This window comes from Lepus europaeus, chromosome 2 (genome assembly GCF_033115175.1).
Source record: "Lepus europaeus isolate LE1 chromosome 2, mLepTim1.pri, whole genome shotgun sequence".
Lineage (NCBI taxonomy): Eukaryota > Metazoa > Chordata > Mammalia > Lagomorpha > Leporidae > Lepus > Lepus europaeus.
The window spans coordinates 175250120-175268690 of NC_084828.1; the positions used below are offsets into that span (position 1 = coordinate 175250120).

General features: G+C 49.8%; 1 long non-coding RNA gene across 1 annotated transcript; it reads left to right on the forward strand.

The window, feature by feature from the left end:
* Window positions 1-4023: 4023 nt before the first annotated feature.
* On the forward strand, window positions 4024-18446 carry LOC133777026 (uncharacterized). Its single transcript, XR_009868473.1, has 3 exons — window positions 4024-4171; window positions 5194-5354; window positions 18359-18446. It is a non-coding gene; the product is annotated as an uncharacterized LOC133777026 (long non-coding RNA).
* Window positions 18447-18571: the final 125 nt, after the last annotated feature.

Sequence of the window (18571 nt, forward strand, 5' to 3'; positions counted from 1 at the left end):
CCCGTCCGTATTGTGTGGGTAACCGTCAATCACGGGATCCAGTCCCTTTGTGTGGGTAACCATCAATCATGGGATCCCGTCCGTATTGTGTGGTTTACCGTCAATCACGGAATCCAGTCCCTTTGTGTGGGTAACCATCAATCATGGAATCCAGTCCCTATTGTGTGGGTAACCATCAATCACGGAATCCAGTCCCTTTGTGTGGGTAACCATCAGTCATGGGATCCCGTCCGTATTGTGTGGTTTACCGTCAATCACGGAATCCAGTCCCTATTGTGTGGGTAACCATCAATCACGGAATCCAGTCCCTTTGTGTGGGTAACCATCAATCATGGGATCCCGTCCGTATTGTGTGGTTTACCCTCAATCACGGAATCCAGTCCATATTGTGTGGTTTACCGTCAATCATGGGATCCCATCCGTATTGTGTGGGTAACCGTCAATCACGGAATCCAGTCCCTTTGTGTGGGTAACCATCAATCACGGAATCCAGTCCCTTTGTGTGGGTAACCATCAATCATGGGATCCCGTCCGTATTGTGTGGGTAACCATCAGTCATGGGATCCAGTCCCTATTGTGTGGGTAACCATCAATCATGGGACCCGTCCCTATTGTGTGGGTAACCATCAATCATGGGATCCAGTCCAGATTGTGTAGGTAACCATCAATCATGGGATCCCGTCCGTATTGTGTGGGTAACCATCAATCACGGGATCCCGTCCGTATTGTGTGGGTAACCATCAATCATGGGATCCCGTCCATATTGTGTGGGTAACCGTCAATCATGGGATCCAGTCCCTTTGTGTGGGTAACCATCAATCACCGAATCCAGTCCCTTTGTGTGGGTAACCATCAATCATGGGATCCCGTCCATATTGTGTGGGTAACCGTCAATCACGGGATCCCGTCCGTATTGTGTGGGTAACCATCAATCATGGGATCCCGTCCATATTGTGTGGGTAACCATCAATCACAGAATCCAGTCCCTTTGTGTGGGTAACCATCAATCATGGGATCCCGTCCATATTGTGTGGGTAACCGTCAATCATGGGATCCCGTCCATATTGTGTGGGTAACCATCAATCACGGAATCCAGTCCCTTTGTGTGGGTAACCATCAATCATGGGATCCCGTCCATATTGTGTGGGTAACCGTCAATCACGGGATCCCGTCCGTATTGTGTGGGTAACCATCAGTCATGGGATCCCGTCCGTATTGTGTGGTTTACCGTCAATCACGGAATCCAGTCCCTATTGTGTGGGTAACCATCAATCACGGAATCCAGTCCCTTTGTGTGGGTAACCATCAATCATGGGATCCCGTCCGTATTGTGTGGTTTACCCTCATCACGGAATCCAGTCCATATTGTGTGGTTTACCGTCAATCATGGGATCCCGTCCGTATTGTGTGGGTAACCATCAGTCATGGGATCCAGTCCCTATTGTGTGGGTAACCATCAATCATGGGATCCAGTCCCTATTGTGTGGGTAACCATCAATCATGGGATCCAGTCCAGATTGTGTAGGTAACCATCAATCATGGGATCCCGTCCGTATTGTGTGGGTAACCATCAATCACGGGATCCCGTCCGTATTGTGTGGGTAACCATCAATCATGGGATCCCGTCCATATTGTGTGGGTAACCGTCAATCATGGGATCCCGTCCATATTGTGTGGGTAACCATCAATCACCGAATCCAGTCCCTTTGTGTGGGTAACCATCAATCATGGGATCCCGTCCATATTGTGTGGGTAACCGTCAATCACGGGATCCCGTCCGTATTGTGTGGGTAACCATCAATCATGGGATCCCGTCCATATTGTGTGGGTAACCATCAATCACGGAATCCAGTCCCTTTGTGTGGGTAACCATCAATCATGGGATCCCGTCCATATTGTGTGGGTAACCGTCAATCATGGGATCCCGTCCATATTGTGTGGGTAACCATCAATCACGGAATCCAGTCCCTTTGTGTGGGTAACCATCAATCATGGGATCCCGTCCATATTGTGTGGGTAACCGTCAATCATGGGATCCCGTCCATATTGTGTGGGTAACCATCAATCACGGAATCCAGTCCCTTTGTGTGGGTAACCGTCAATCACGGGATCCCGTCCGTATTGTGTGGGTAACCATCAATCATGGGATCCCGTCCATATTGTGTGGGTAACCATCAATCACGGAATCCAGTCCCTTTGTGTGGGTAACCATCAATCACGGAATCCAGTCCCTTTGTGTGGGTAACCATCAATCATGGGATCCCGTCCGTATTGTGTGGTTTACCCTCAATCACGGAATCCAGTCCATATTGTGTGGGTAACCGTCAGTCACGGAATCCAGTCCCTTTGTGTGGGTAACCATCAATCATGGGATCCCGTCCGTATTGTGTGGGTAACCATCAATCATGGGATCCAGTCCCTTGAACCCTCTGCTCTGCTTCGCTCACTCTGTTTCCTTTGGTGAATCTCAGATCCGTGACTGTGTGCGTGCTGCGTGCTGCCTTTTGAAATCTTTCAATAATACTCCAGTTGGATGAAGAATTTTAGAAGCTGGTTGTACTAATTAGGACGGTTTGGGTTTGCAAAGGACGCAAAGGCCCCCTGAATTACATGGAACCTCCTGATGGCCATTCTGACAGTGTATGTGGTAGGAGCCACTGATGGGATGGTTTTCTAGCTCTAAGTTAGAGGGAGTCAAGTGACATCACAAAGACGGGCAGGAGGGGGTCTGGGTGACCAGTGTCCCATGGAGTCTCTGTATTCTCATTTTTGCTTCATGCATTTACTTCTCTACCTCATTTATATCTTTCTTACTCTCTTGACTGGCTTGTTCTATGCATATGGAAAGAAAATAAGATTTCACTTACAGTTTCAGTTACCTGGAAAGAGATGGACTCTCCTTGTTTTCAGATACCAATCCCTGGCAAAGACCCTCAGTGGCCAGCCTGGATCAGATGTTCACCCTGGAACTGATGTGTTATTGAGGACAAATTGCGGAAGATGATGCATCCATGTCTTCCCCAGACCAGCTAAGGCCGGGTGCTGGTCCAGAGGTTACTGCGTTGATAGAGGGAGCAGAAGATAGGAAGGGGCGATTCCCAGAGCAAAATAAGGTTAGAATATATAGTTAGAGAAATAATTGTTCATCACAGTAATTTGAAGGAATTGGATTCCTGTAGTCAATGAGGTGCATATACTATAAAATACCAACTATCTTTGGTGCTGAGGAGATGAAATAGTTCTTTCAGGAAAAGAGAGTGCTTTAAAAATTTCTTCTTCCTGATTATTATGTGAGTGAAGATGAAAAATAGTAAAAAAAAAAAAAAACCCTAATATTACAATAATGTGATTATTGGAATGTTGATAGCAGTTAAAATGAAATGTCAAAGCATTGTAATTTTTCTTCATTTACACAGCTACTGAAATGTCACTTCAATTGAATGTGTATTTAGTTTAGCTCTTACTGCTGATTTAGATCTCAGAGCATTCGTTTGTTAGCTGGAATAACTTTTAAGGCCCAGCATTTTCCCCTTTGCATCTCAACATTTTATTCATGATGTCACCTATATGAATATTTGCAGATCTAGTGTAATCATTACATTGCTATACATTACCCCATCATATGGATATCAAAGTCCCCCCCCCCCGGCAGAGTTTGAGAGAGAGAGAGAGAGAGAGAGAGAGAGAGAGAGAGAGAGAGAAAGGTCTTCCTTCCATTGGTTCACCCCCCAAATGGCCACCATGGCTGGCGTGCTGTGCCGATCCAAAGCCAGTAGCCAGGTGCTTCCTCCTGGTCTCCCATGCGGGTGCAGGGTCCAAGGACCTGGGCCATCCTCCACTGCACTCCCTGGTCACAGCAGAGAGCTGGACTGGAAGAGGAGCAACCGGGACAGAATCCGGCGCCCCAACTAGGACTAGAACCCGGGGTGCCGGTGCCGCAGGCGGAGGATTAGCCAAGTGAGCGCCGGCCCACAATGCTGTTTTAAGTAATGGAGCCATTCTCATCTCCAGGCTGTGTTTCACTTGCCTGTGGAATAGCCTTACTTCCCGAAGTCTCACACGTTCCCTCAAAGGCTCACCAAGGATTTGTTGCTGCTTTGCCAAAAGTTCCAGCCGGTTTCCTGTTACCTGGGCTTATCTCAACTCACCATTACAAGTAAGATAGCTACAGGTGAGAGCCCACCCTTTCCTCTTTAGAGGATTCTTGAAATGGGTAAATAATCTCTTCTCTTTGTGCAGCAACAATAGCCAATGCTGATAAATTACTTATATCATACCGAACTCTGGGGTAAGGTCTTCTTCACCTACGTTTCACTTCTTCTCCAATGAGGGAGTATTATGACATTAACACCATTAGCCTTGGTCTCAGAGATTAAGCAACCTACAGAAGTCCAATGCAGAGAAGGTGTGGGGCTGATACTGGAGCTCAGGCAGTGTGACTCGAGTGTGTGTGTGACATGGGACTCTCAAATACTTGACACACTTTTCTGTTTCACCTTCAAGATCCTGTGCAGTATAAGAGGACCCAACATTAAGCCAAAGAAAGAGACGGAGACCCTAACACCAGAGAAATTTAATTTCATAGCTCTATACATTGAACTTCTCGCCCTCAGACAAGACCATGACTTGACATAACAGGCCGAGGGTCGAGGGCAGAGCCAGGAGGGAGGCGAGAGGCCACCCTTGTGGACATGAGAGAGGGACAGTTATTATAAAGTCACATTTGGGGCAAGAAGGCTGAGGACTCTCGTGGAAATCCACCCAGTAGGATCCCCAGAAGGCAGGGAGGGAATGGAATCAGAGGAAGTTCAAGGTGCTTGGAGAACCTGCCCTTCGGTTCCTGTGGGATGGAGACCAGAGTTGGTGCAACCACTTCCCTCTGGGGCAGCCCCACCTGCCCAATATCACCTATTGCTTTATTCTTCCCTATTCCCAATTCCAATGATGAAAGAAGAAATCTGATTGACTCAGTATCCTTCACCTCTTTTTGGGCGGAAACCCCAGTGCAAACCCCAGACTTGTGGCAGGCAAACAGTTGGCTGCCTTTGGGTCAGGTGCCTGCACGGGGCCCAAGGGCTGGAAGATGGGCGGAGCATAACCACCAAAAAGTCTTGGCTCCAGACCAGGTTGCAGAGCTGCTGTCGGGAGAGGGCTGGGGGTTCACGGGCATTGACATTAATGTCTCATTCACAGAGGGAGCGTGCTATAGCTCTATAGGCAAGACTGCTCTTCAGTGCTGCCCTGGACGTGTTTGTGTCTGTGGAGCGGATGTCTCCATTTCTGCAGGCTGCAGAATTCTTTCCACAGAGAGTCAGCCCACAGCACTCCTTCCCTGCCTGGCAAATCTGACGGAGGTAAAATTCCTGAGTTGTTCTACATGTTAAAATATTCTCACCTAGAAATTTCTGAGACTCAGGGTCACCCAATGTGATTTCCTGTTTTTGAAGACCCCATTTGGGAGTTTGGTTGAAGTTTTTAGGACTTACATTCTTCTTATTTTTTTTATTATCATATCTGCCACCTCATAATTTTCACATACATTCTGGGAGTCACCAGGGTTTTCTGCTGGCGCATGTTTTATACCCAGTGATTCTCAACTGTGGCTACAAGGTAGGATCACCCTGGGAATTGTAAAAAAATACTGTAGCCCACTGTGCACTTCTGAAAATTCTAATTTAATTATTCTATGAAGGCTTGAGCATTTTTCAAAAGCTCCCCAGTTGATTTGTTTTAAAGATTTATTTATATATTTGAAAGGCAGAGTTAACAGAGAGGCAGAGGCAGAGAGAGAGGTCTTCCATCTGCTGGTTCACTCCCCAAATGGCCGCAACAGCTAGAGCTGTGCTGATCCGAAGCCAGGAGCCAGGAGCTTCTTCCAGGTCTCCCATGTGGGTGCAGGGCCCTAGGACTTGGGCCATCTTCCACTGTTTTCCTGGGCCATCGCAGAGAGCCGATTGGAAGTAGAACAGTCCGGATTCGAACTGGCAGATATATGGGATGCCGGCACTGCAGGCGGCCGCTTTACCCACTACGCCACAGTGCCAGCCCCAACCCAGTTGATGTTAATATAAAGCCAGAGTCCATAACCACAGTTATCTGAGTGTGTCCCCTGCCCACAGCACCCTGAACGTGCAGCCAGTTAGAAACCTGTATTCTAAGGCCTCCCCCCATGACCTGCTGACTTAGAAGCCCTGGGTGGGCCCAGCAATCAGTGTTGTCCATGCCCATGGAGGATTCTGATGCATGCCCAGTCTCAGAGCCGCTGCCCACAGGCCAGGACTGTCCATTGACTGACCCTAAACAGAACCACACTTCAGACTTTGGAACTACGCCTTTTGCAGGTGGCTGTGGAGCCACGCAGCGACCCTGGGCTGTCTCATTGCTCCACAGAAGGTAATCATTTTGGCAGTCTTGGCAGTCCTTAGCTTGTTTGCTTACAATTATTAATTACCAAAATAAAGCAGCTAGTCCCATACCCCTCAGGGGCCCTCTTTACTATTTTTTTAAGAACATGATTGCATCCCTAATTGTCTCAGACAATCATTTTTCTCCCTGCACCTGTTTCATGACAAGATAAATTGGCCAGGTATTAAGGGCTGCTGGTTCTGTCTTCAAGTGCCTTAAAAAGATTTGTAAGCTTTTTGGGAGAAAAGACCCAGCAGTTGCTTAACAAGGTTTTCAGCGCTAACCATTTTCCCAGCTACAAACAGTGTGATGTGTTTTCAGTAAAGTTAAACGGCTGTGGTCGTCTGTTTCAGTGGACGCCCGTCCATGGCATTAGGAAGGCTGCGGTGCTGTAACTGTCACTGTGTCTGCGCCGAATGTGAGCTTCGGGATGGTGCACACTTCATTCTTGGCTGGCTGGCAGGGTGGCAGGGGTGTGGTGAACACTGAACACGTTTGATGAATGAATGAAAGAAGGAATGGATAATGGCATTGTGCAACACTGGCTGGTCGATCAGTGATAGCTCTTTTTCTTTAAGGTTTGTTTATTTATTTATTTGAAGGGGAAAATTAGAAGGGGACACACACATACAAAACACACACAGAGCTCCCATTTGTTGCTTCACTCCCAAAATGGCCACAATGGCCTGGGCCAGGCCAGGCCAAAGCCAGGAGTCTGGAACTCCCATTTGGGCCTCTCACGTGGATGGCAGGGGCCCAGGCACATTAGCATGGACTCGGATTGGAAGCAGAGCAGCTGGGACTCGAACTGGAGCTCCAGTATGGGATGTCAGCAATGTAAGTAGCAGCTTAGCTTGCTGAGCCACAGCACTGGCCCCTGTGCCATTGTTTTTATTTTGTATGATGGCCACAACTATGAAAGACTTGTTGTAACCCAAAGGTAATAACCAGATGGGGACATCAGAGTCCTTTGGGCGTCTAGGAGAAGACAGACTTGTGGGGTTTGGAGTTTCTCCTCAGTGGAGCGGAGCAGACCCCTGTCCTGCTGCACCGGGGGAAGTAGGGAGGGCGCAGTACTGTGCTGCCAGGGAGGGGTGGAGAGCACGGCTTGGGAGCTCAGCACGAGCGCAGTTAGGCCAGTGAGGGAGAAGACTCAACTGCAGTGGGGGAAGCCAGTCCTCCTCTCCCTGGGTGCCGAGTTGTCCATGGCAAGTGAGTGCGGGGAGGCTGTGGAGTGGTCACCTGTTTGGAGCATAATCCCCAAACAGGCATCGTGACAATAGGCTATTCAAAGGTGTTTGAGACTGTGGTGAAAAGGCACTGGGGCAGATGAAGCCAAGTTTTCCCAAGGCAGCCCTGTCAACCCCCAGGGGAGCGCCTGGCTTCGAGCCAACCTGGCCTGACCTTGTACTGGGGCTGGGGGTGGTAACCTGGTCCTCAGGGAATGTGGGCAAGTCCAGGAAGCACAGAAATTTCATGAAGGTCTCAGACTAAGAACAGACTTCCTCCCTCCACAGACCGGGCGTGGGCACCATTTGTCCAGGCGAGATGTGAGAGAGAAAGGCCCTTGAGCTGGGGAAAGCTCAAAAAGAAGCATTTCTGCCCATTGTTAGCAGAGACAGCCAGGGCTGGGCCAGCCTGAAGCCAGGAGCCAGGAACTCCGTCCGGGTCTCCCATGTGGGGGCAGAGGCCCTGCACCTGGGCCATCTTCTGCTGCCTTCCCAGACACATCGGCCGGGAGCTGGATTAGAAGTGGAGCAGCCGGAACCTGGCCCTAATACTTAGACATGGGATGCCAGTGTTCCAGGCAGTGGCTTACGCCACTGTGCCCCAACACCAGCCCCAATGATTTTTTTGGGGGGTGAATGATTTGGAATGAGGGTCTCCTGCTCACTCTGGTCAATTTTCTCATTGCCCTGTACTTCTGCCCCTAAGCACTTACTGTTACTCTGCTTCCCCCATCTCCCATTCTGGTCCACTTGCAGGTACAGTGTGTGTCAGTACATGAAAACGCAGTATTACCTTCCACCCTCACCGGGATCCATTGCTTTGCTTCATTCTCCGTTGTGAGGACAGCCAACAGGGTTTTTGTTTGTTTGTTTGTTTATTTATTTATTTTTAATAATACTGGAGTTTTTGTTTTTTAAGGAAAGTATTTCAGGTTGGTTTTTGTTGTTCTTAGTGTCTTTCTCTGCTTTGTGTTGTTACAACAAACACCCAGGACTGAGTAATGTATAAAGAAAAGAGGTTTATTTCACTCAGAACTCTGGAAAGTCCAGGCTGGGGTGGCCTTGTCTGGTGCTGTCCACCATGTCCTGGCACCACAGCTCAGTGGATGCCCCACACACGCTGAGTGTGTGGGAGAGCCATGAGTGGTGCACTTGGCTGTGACCCAGGGCTGTGGGGTGGAGCCTCCTGGAGAGCCGTGACCAACACCGAGGTCTGGGCTCCGCCGTCCAGAACAGTGCGTCTGGAGCTTCCCAGGTGATGCCGACGTGCAGCAGGATTGAGGCTGCCAGCTCTCCTGTGAAGAGGCACCCGGTGCATTCGTGACCTGAGAGACGGAACACACGGACGGTAGGTAGGCTGACCACAGATGACAACAGGGCTCTGACCGTAGCTCCTGCAGCAGCCCACCCAGAGCATCAGGATGTAGTCGCCAGCTGCCAACTTCCCTGTTTGTTCCCTTCTCTGTCAACTCAGGACCAAGCAGAGAAAGCCAAATGTGTTCCACAAATGAATCCTACTCTGCCCTACTCCTAGTGAGTCTGCCTCTGGCACCCCCCACCCGACCCCCAATCGTGCCCCAGTCAGGGCATACCCAAAACCCCCCTCCGTTCACCGTGAGGCTTTCTTATTCCCCCACCTGCCTTTTGAGACTGTGCCAAGCCCAAGTGGTGCTGGCTGACTCCCTGGTTATACCAAACGCTTGATTTTCACTATAGTGGTCTTCGTTTATTTCCATCTTGCTGCTCTTCTCTTCCATAACTGGCGCTGTGATCACAGCACATATAAATAACAGATTCTTTTGGCATCTCTCAAAACAAGGAGGATCCTGCAACACTGGGATAGCCCAAGTGAAAACTGGACCAAGTAGAAGAATTGAGGGTGTCTCAGATAATCCCGGAGCAGGGTACAGCTGGGCCTCCAGAACCTAGGAACAGAAGGTTGCAGGGAACAAATCTCTGTGTCGTATCTCCACTTTCTTCTCTGCATTGGCTTCCATCTTTCTTCTTTGTTTAGACCACCATTTAAAAAAAAAAAAGATTTATTTATTTACTTGAAGGAGTTACATGGAGAGAGAAGGAGAGACAGAGAGAGAAAAGGTCTTCCATCCGCTGGAGCTGCGCCAATCCAAGCCAGGAGCCAGGAGTTTCTTCCAGGTCTCCCATGTGGGTGCAGGGGCCCAGGGACTTGGGCCATCTTCTACTGCTTTCTCAGGCCACAGCAGAGAGCTGGATCAGAAGTGGAGCAGCCAGGACTCAAACCGGCACCCATAAGGGATGCCGGCGCTTCGGGCCAGGGCGTTAACCCGCCTACACCACAGCACTGGCCCCAAGACCACCTACCTGTCTTTATCGCAGAATATCCACTGCCAGCAACTCCTAGTTTGCTGCTTCTCAAAGACAGAAGAGAAGACCAAGTGGGATGTGCTGGAGGAGCGCCGTGCCTTTCCCTGCAGTCCACTGCACACGTGGGGACACTGGGGAGGGGTTTGCAGGGCACACAGGGAGCAGGGCTGAGGACACGCGAGCAGCACGACTTCAGGAATAATTTTAACAAGCAGGTGATTTAGTCTAAACCGGTGGTGCAGCACGTGTTCCTTCCTGCTCCCGAGGGACTCTTGTCTCGTCTGGCAAAGCTTACCTTGTGTAACCTGTACCCGCAGCTCCACTTCCCTGCGTCTGGGGATTATTTTAACATTTTACAGAAAATTGTCTTGAGATCTTGGTGCCGCACAGGGCCTTTCTGTATCCTCGCCACAAGCTCAGCTGTGGCCCCGTGCCTGTCCGTGCCCAGGGACCACTTACGCCCAACAACTGCCTGGGACTGCGGCTTTTTGAGGGGCCCTCGTGTCCTTGGGTCCTCTGGGCATGCAGACCTGGAGTAGGACATCTGAGAGCACCCCACTTCCCACGGCTGAGGGGGCACCCCACTTCCCAGTGCTGAGGGAGCACCCCACTTCCCACGGCTGAGGGGGCACCCCATTTCCCACGGCTGAGGGAGCACCCCACTTCCCACGGCTGAGGGGGCACCCCACTTCCCACAGCTGAGGGAGCACCCCACTTCCCACTGCTGAGGGAGCACCCCACTTCCCACTGCTGAGGGGGCACCCCACTTCCCACGGCTGAGGGGGCACCCCACTTCCCACGGCTGAGGGGGCACCCCACTTCCCAGTGCTGAGGGAGTACCCCACTTCCCACGGCTGAGGGAGCACCCCACTTCCCACGGCTGAGGGAGCACCCCACTTCCCACGGCTGAGGGAGCACCCAGACTTCCCACTTCTGAAGGAGCACCTCGAATTTCTGCTGAGGGAGCACCCCATTTCCCACTGCTGAGGCAGCACACCAAGTTCCCCTTGCCAAGGGAGTACCCCACTTCCCACTGTTGAGGGATCTCCCCAAAATCCCACTGAGGGAGCACACCGAGTTCCCCTTGCTCAGGGAACACCCCACTTCACACTGCTGAAGGAACACCCCAACTTCTTACAGCTCAGGGAGCATCTCAACTTCCCACTGCTGAGTACCCCACTTTCAGATGAGAGCACCCCAACTTCCCACAGCTGAGGGAGCACCCACTTCCCGTGGCTGACAGGGCACCCCAACACTACAAGTTCCCACAGCTGAGAGTGCAAGCACCCATGAGGAAGCACCCACTTCCCACTGCTGAGGGAATACCCCAACTTTCCACAGCGGTGGGAGCAAACATTCCCACAGCTGAGAGGGCCCCCCACTCACTGCATTTACCTCCACTTACAGGAAGTGGCACTGTTTCCTGCACTTGCCTGCCTTCACCGGTTCTCAGGGGCACAGGGACAGCAGGGAGGTGAGGTACCAGGGACACAGAATTTCTTGAGGTGGAATGAGCTCAGAGCCATCAACCCCTAATCAACTTAGATACCGAACTCCAGGCAACACAAGGAGGCAATTAAGTGTAAGTGTATGCCATTTGCTTTGCAGCTGAATATAAATTGCAGAGAGCAGAGTTTGGAGACACTGCTCAAGCCAAAAGTAGGGCACACTGCTTCTGCCATCAAATCATACACTCTAAGTACAGAGCAGCCCGCAAGATTAAGTCTGGAGTTGATACTTTCAAAGGAAGCTTGGGGGAAATGCTGCTGCAAATGTTCCAGCTGCTGGAACCATGGAGCTCTACACCGAGTCTTTATATCAAAGATTTTTCGGAGACATGACACATTTTCCATTATGCAAATTGCATATTCGTACTTTTTTCATCTGTGAAGTTCAATTAATGTTTTATTGTGTGAAGTCAAACAAGCGCCTACTCCTTAAACTTCTGGCTTTAAGCAAGCAGCAATATTGTCAGTCTGCTTTGATGTCTGCTTGTCTCTGAGCAGAGGGGGCAGGAACACAGGCAGCCGGGAGTTCTGCCTTATGTAATTGCAGAGTTCACAGTCTGTGCCCTTCTTCAGGGCTTGGGCATCATCTGATCCGGCATTTCCTACGCCAGGTATTTCAGGACCGCTTCGGACAGAGTGTCCCTCCCTGCCAGCCCCCCTGCTGCTCTGTTTTGCATTGGTTTGCAATGGACCTGCGCCTTCACTGGGAGGCACTCACCAGAGGACACTGAGGGAGCCAGAGGAGCCAGAGGACATTGTGACCCAGCTGGGAAGGCGTGAACGCCTCTGCTTGCTGATCACATAGGCTGTAGCAGAACACAGATATTTTTGAACCTTGATTTCATCATCGGTCAAACAGGATAAATGAGAAAAGCCATGTATATTCTTTCTACCTCACAGGGAATCAGATGACAATAAAAGAGATCCCGGCCTGGGGGGTCTCATTGACTGAGAACTTGCTGTTTGCCGTGCATTCTGCCAGAGTCCAAGAATGCAGTATTGGAGCAGAGACAGACATAGATGCTTCCACGTGGTTTACTTGAGTCTTGGAAAACTAGACATACATTCTTGTTTGTTTTGTTTTCATTTTATTTGAAGGGCAGAGAGACAGACACAGATGGACAGCCAGACCCAGCTCCCATTTGCTCGTTTACTTCTCAAATTTCTGAAATAGCCAGTGCTGGTCAGGATGAAGCCTGAACTCCATCTGGGTCTCTCATGTTGGTTGGCAAGGACCCAAGCCCTTGAGCCATCACGTGCTGCCTCCCAGGATCTGTTTTAGCAGGAAGCTAGAGTCAGGACAGGATCCTGGACTCGAACCCAGATACTTACATGAGAGGCAGGTGTCCAAGGACATCCTAACTGCTGCACCGAATGCCCACCCTGATACTACATTTTAAAGTCACACAGCAAATACAAACTTTAATGAGACCAATGCTCAAGGCATAGATCGTGGTGCTACAAGAGGCAGTACAGGATGCACTGATCTGGATTGGCAGTCAGAAGGCCCTGTTGTAGTGAAGATGGAGCTGTGCTCTGATGGAAAGTGGGCACTGGGGAAGGGGGAGGGGAGAGCCGGCCAGGCAGCAGGAACGAGGCCTACAGAGCCTGTGAAAAGAGGCCAGGATGAACACAAGGTATGAGGGCGCGAGAGACCATGCAGAGAAACAGGCGCCTTGCCCCGCCACCTCTGTCATTAGGTGGGCACATTGCATACACAGGACGGGGCATCAAAGTAACCCTGCATCCTGAGCTGACCACAGAGGTCAGAAATACCCTATCTACCCCCTGTCCCCCACAAATAAAACCTTGGCCCTTTCTTGAAAGTCAAGAACAACTTGGTTCCTGACTGTTTTAACTCTGTTGTCTTCAGATACACAATGATCCTTGTAGATGTGGTGACCAAGGAAGGAACTTCAGTTTTTTGAACAATGAAAATGTTCATACCTGAGACCAAGGAGCTTAGAAAGAATAGAAGTTTGTTTGGCTTATGGTCCTGGAGGCTGAGAAGCCCAAGACCACGGTGCTGGCATCTGCTCATCTGGTGAGGGCCTCGTGCTGCATCATCACACAGCAGAGGCATCCCACGAAGAGACAGCAAGGCGCCAGCCAGAATCTCTCTTCCTCTTATTAAGTCAAGGTCCCATCGTGGGGGCCACCCAGATGACCTCATCTGAGCCTCATTACTTCCCAGAGCCCCCACCTCCCATACCCATGCAAATTTCAGCATTAAAATTCCAACACATGGCATTTAGGGAAGAAGCCTCGCTCTTCTTCCAGCTTGGTGACTGAGGTGGCTTCTGACAGGCTGACCCGCCTGCCTGTGTCCGTCTTGGATGCGTTTTCTCTCAACGGGCAGAGTGATGGTCTTCAAACGTAAGAGATCATTTCTCCACCATCCCCAGTGACTTCCCCCTGGCTCTTAAGGTAAAGGCAAGATTTCCTAGCACAGCCTGCGGGCTTCTTTGCAAGCTGACCCTGACTAAATCCCTCTGGCCGCACTTCAGACGATTCAGGCCAGCATCAGAGGGAGATTAAAGCTGCTAGCATGTTTCTTACAATGTCTGCAGAAATGTCCAGCCTGCACACTGCTGGGACACTGTGAGCAAGGGAAAAAGCAGGTATTTAAGGGAAAACATTACACTTAACCAGTCCAATGATTATTTTCATTGTTCAACAGAAAACAGACTCAGACAGTAGGCGAGGTGGACACAGTTGAAAGCTATATAGGCCTAGATAATATATAAATGCCTATGTAGTCTGGCCTGGATGGTGGAGCCTTGTCCTGAGCTGGGAAACACTGAAGAGGACAAGGTTGGGTTATGTGAAGTCCCAGGTGCATGGAAAGTGAGTCTCAGCGTCCAGGGACTGGAGCATTCCTAGGGATGGAGGTGAGATGGTGCTCTCGTCCAGACCACAGGTGCCTTCCCAGCGCCCCTAAGTCTTAGGATGCAGTTCATTAAACCATCTGGTGAAACACAGAGAACTCATTCCTCTGTCAAATGTTCCATTGTGTCTCCTTGAATAATTCGCTTAAATGTATATGCAGGACAGATGAGAAATTAATATGAGGGCCGGCGCTTTGGCTTAATGGGTGAAGCCGCTGCATGCAGTGCCGGCATCCCATTTGGGCACTGGTTCAAGTCTCAGCTGCTCCACTTCAGATCCAGCTCTCTGCTATGGCCTGGGAAAGCAGTGGAAGATGGCCCAAGTCCTTGGGCCCCTGCACCCATGTGAGAAATCCGGAAGAAGCTCCTGGCTCCTGGCTTCTTGCTTCGGATTGCCCCAGCTCCGAGCGTTGCAGCCATTTGGGGAGTGAACCAGCAGCAGATGGATGATTTCTCTCTGTTTTTCTCTCTGCCTGTGCCTCTCTTTAACTCTGCCTTTCAAATATATAAGTAAATCTTAAAAAAAGAAATATGAATCAGCATTGTGGCACAGTGGGTTAAGCCACACCTTGTGATGTTGGCATCCCGTCCTAGAGCACTGGCTGAAGAGCTGGCTGCGGGGCCGGCACTGTGGTGTAGTGCAGTGCCAGTATCCCATATGGGCACTGGTTCGAGTCCCAACTGCTCCACTTTCAATCCAGCTTTCTGCTGTGGCCTGGGAAAGCAGAAGATGGCCCAAGCACTTGGGCCCCTTCACCCATGTGGGAGACCCAGAAGAAGCTCCTGGTTCCTGGCTTCTGGCTTCGGATTGCCCCAGCTCCGGCCATTGCAGCCAATTAGGGAGTGAACCAGCAGATGGAAGACTCTCTCTCTCTCTCTCTCTCTCTCTCTCTCTCTTGCTTGCTCTCTCTGCCTCTCCTCTCTCTGTGTAACTCCAACTTTCAAGTGAATAAATCTTTTTTAAAAAAATTCTTTCTGCATTGCAAATAAATAAATATTAAGAAAAAAAAAAAAAGAAAGAACTGGCCGCTCTGCTTCTGATCCAGTTTCCCATTAATGCGTCTGGGAAGGCAGCAGAAGATGGTCCAAGGACCTGAGTCCCTGCACCCAAATGAGAGATGCAGGTGGAGTTCTTGCCTCCTGGCTTCAGCCAGGCCCCATTCCTGGCTGTTGTGGAGTGAACAAGAGGATGGAAGATCTCTCTTTGTGTCTCCTTCTTTCTGTCAATTGCCTTCCAAATAAATAAATAAATACATAAATATTTTAGGAAAAAAGAGAAATTAACAACCTTTTATTAATAACTCTTTACATGTATGTGGCATTTTAAAATTCACTACTCAAAATGTGATCCCCGAATCAGCACCAGCAACTGGGAGCTTATGAGAAACCTGCATGCCCAGGCCCTGCCCCGGGACTAGTGAGCCAGAAACTCGGTGTTTGGGGGAGAGGGCAAGTCTGAAATCTGTGTTTGACAGACGCTCCCTGTGATTCCAGTGCACACCCACTTGTGAGCAGCGCTGCTTGTGTATAATAGCTGTTCAGCGCTTAACAACAGTTGTGGCAGGTAGACATCACAAGCGTACTTCAGAAAGCTTGTGGAAAGCAGAATTTAAAGAGATTGTGCCCACTGTGGCGTAGTGGGTAAAGCTGCCACCTGCAGTGCCAGCATCCCATATGGCCGCCGGTTCAAGTGCCGGCTGCTCCACTTTCGATCCAGCTCTCTGCTGTGGCCTGGGAAAGCAGTAGAAGATGGCCCAAGCCCTTGGGCCCCTGCACCCATGTGGGAGACCCAGAAGAAGCTCCTGGCTCCTGGCTTCGGATCAGTGCAGATCTGGCCATTGCGGCCACTTGGAGAGTGAACCAGCGGATGGAAGACCTCTGTCTCTCTGCCTCTCCTTTTCTCTCTGTGTAACTCTGACTTTCAAATAAATAATAAAATACATCTTAAAAAACTTGTGCCCATTTCCATGCACTTTGAAGTACCCTCGAATTATCATCCTGATTTCACTGAGGCAGAACTGAGGCTCTGAGAGCTCAGGTGGTTAGCTCAGAGACCCAGTCAGGGATGGCAGGAGCACAAACCCAGGCTGAGAACCCACGATTCTCCAGATCTACACTCAGTGCCCATAACAGCTTCTAAGTTGCACTGAGTGCAGGGACTTGAGATAGCTTGTACATTCTGCTAGGGACCGACGCTGTGAAATCTGTGGGTCAGGAAGAGATGGAGGAAATTCTAACTTGCACCAGATAATGAGCTGCTAGGTTATGTTCTTCTGCCTGGGGTCAGCCTCACAGATGGGAGTAGCGTTGTGCCGGCGCTGGCTGTCAACAGCTCACAGAGCCGATAACACACATCTTGGGCAAACTCTGAGCCTGAGGTGTGTGCTGGGGGTTACAGCAGGGTGAGAGTGCTTCCCCCACGGAAAGTGGCTGGTGCTACAGCCCAGGGTTCCCACCCCGCCTCCCAGGAGCTGGTTGTTAAATATCTACCAGCACAACACTGGGTGGGTGTTAGACACAAAGGTGACCCAGGGAGAAGGTGGGAGATGGAGCTTGGACAGGTCCACCACGGTCAAGGCGAACTGGAGCTTTCTTCTGTGGATTAGGATAATTGACAACAAATAAGTCAATCTTAAATCATGCACTTGTCGCTGAGCCCGACCAATGAACATGGGAAACAATGGATACCCTCTATTTGAGCCGAATGAAAAGCCTTTTACAAATGGATTTCTGGTTTCCACTAAGTATAAAGTGCAACTCGGGCAGGACTTCCATGAAGAGCATTTCTTCAGCCCCTCTGATGTCAGCTTGCACAAAATAGTTACGTGCCATCAGCAAGACCTAGTCTAGAACAGAGATGAACTTTCACCAAGACAGGTTTATTTTGTATATATTTCAGTGAGAGTTCAGGTCGCCTAAAATTCCACGAATTTTTCTTTAAACCCGACACGGGGAAACTAATCATTGCAACATGAGCTCAGTCTGGGCCGGCTGTACCCAGACCTTTAAACCAGGACATCTAGACGCAGGAGGAGGCGTTTGAACATGACTTTTTTTTTTCTTTTCAACTTTTATTTAATAAATATAAATTTCCAAGGTACAACTTTTGGATTATAGTGGCTTTCCCCTATAACCTCCCTCCCACCCGCAACCATCCCATCTCCTACTTCCTCTCCCATCCCAGTCTTCATCATGATTCATTTCCAATTATCTTTATATACATAAGATCAACTTAGTATATACTAAGTAAAGATTTCAACAGGCTGCACCCACATAGAAACACAAAGTATGAAGTACTGTTTTGAGTAGTAGTTTTACCGTTAATTCACATAGTACAACACATTAAGGACAGAGATCCTTCATGGGGAGCAGGTGCACAGTGACTCCTGTTGTTAGTTTAACAATTGACACTCTTATCTATGATGTCAGTAATCACCCAGGGCTCTTGTCATGAGCTGCCAAGGCTATGGAAGCCTCTTGAGTCCACCAACTCCGATCTTGTTTAGACAAGGCCACATTTAAAGTGGAAGTTCTCTCTTCCCTTTAGAGAAAGGTACTGCCTTCTTTGATGGCCCTGAACATGATTCTAATTCTCACTGAGGTCAAGGATGTCAGTCCTGGGACAATTTAGAACCCCAGCCCCTTAATTCACAGATGAGGAGCTTAAAGTCCTAAGAGCCTTGATTGCTGGTCCAGAGCCACTCTGCTAGGTGCTAGCAGGTGTATCATCAGTCTGTTAACAGTTATAGAGCACCTAGTGACTGTCAGCAGAGCAGCATCTGACTGTGTGCTAGAGATGGGAATCCCCAGCCCCATCATAGACCTGCTACAAAGCATCCCGAGTAATTCTGAGAATGCAGAGCCTTGTGGGGGGGTCACTGCAGTGAGGCTGCAGGACTGGGGAGCTGGTTCCATGGTACAGGTTTAGTTAGATATCAGTTGACACATGCCAACCAGCTGCCTCTCTTCCTGTCCCTCTTCCCAGGCCTCCCACCTACCCCCAGACAATCAGAGACCTTGAAGGGGTGGCTCAGATCCTGGTTACTGAGGATGGCTCTTCTACCACGCTGCGGTCTGGAGCTACAAGGAAGGTGGGGTGCAGGGCAGGTAGCTGGTTTTACTCGGTGCTGTTCACCATCACTTTTGAGTGGACTGTGTTAGGTGTCAAACACCACTCACCACCTCTTGAATCAGGGCT